This window comes from Penaeus monodon, chromosome 21, assembly GCF_015228065.2.
Source record: "Penaeus monodon isolate SGIC_2016 chromosome 21, NSTDA_Pmon_1, whole genome shotgun sequence".
In the NCBI taxonomy this organism is placed as follows: Eukaryota; Metazoa; Arthropoda; class Malacostraca; order Decapoda; family Penaeidae; genus Penaeus; species Penaeus monodon.
This window is the reverse complement of record NC_051406.1, coordinates 41,849,556-41,850,543: the sequence shown is the minus strand read 5'-3', so window position 1 is coordinate 41,850,543 and position 988 is coordinate 41,849,556.

The following is a 988-nucleotide window of genomic DNA, read 5'->3' as shown; positions in this document are numbered from 1 at the left end:
CTAGCGAGAGCTACATCCCTAATCGATGTTACAGTAACCGCCGAGAGGAGTGTTCCTCCACCCATACAGATATTCATTATATTCCGGAACCTCCAGCCGCGAGCGCAGAGCCTGATACATTTCATCGTAGCGGCCGCCTCCTGCTCCCGCGCGGCGCCTCCTCTGCCTCCCAACCTCAGCTCCTCCAACCCACTTAACCTCATGATCCGACATCTAGCGAAAACACGTCGGCGGCCCAATAGGTGGCACGCGATCGATAAAGCAAACCCGCGAGTGGGCGAGTGGGAGTGACGACGGCACTGCTCCAGGAAAGTCGTCTGGGAGCAAAGCTTCGAAAGGAAGAAACGGGTAGCGGCGGCGGCGGCGGTCCGGCTGCCCCTCCCGGGTGACGCAACGGGAGAACACGTGCCTCTACGCGCCATGTAAACAAACACGCCCACCCTGTTGACTTAACACGAGTCATTTTAGGAACAAACCAAATACACTTTTATATGTACGACACTGAGGGCGACAGGAACTTGAAGCCTCTCTATATAGCCTATTCTTATGGATTTACTTACATTTTCTTCCAAAGAAAACCATACATTCTGGAGAGAGAAAAAACAAAACAATACGTACTTCCCCACGACAAGAGGATCAGCTTTCCCTTAGAAACCATTCACCTTCCGTCCTTCTTTTACCGCCGCTGCCTTCTTCACCTTCCCCATCCCGCCCGAGTGCCCCCCCCCCCACAACCCCCACCGATGGAATTACAAGCGAACAGTGCCAAGGTCACCTTCGCCTGTCCCCGGGACCTTGACCTCGAAAGGGAGCCCCGAACCTCACTCGGGCCACGCGAGAGGCCGCCGGCGGGTGACCTAGCATCAGGTGACCCAGCATCAGGTGACCAGCAGCATCAGGTGGCAGGGGAACCCGGCGCCGACGGAGTGTCAGGACGGACCAGAAATACGGCAGCTTATTATACCCTGGCACCGGCAGCGGCACAGCG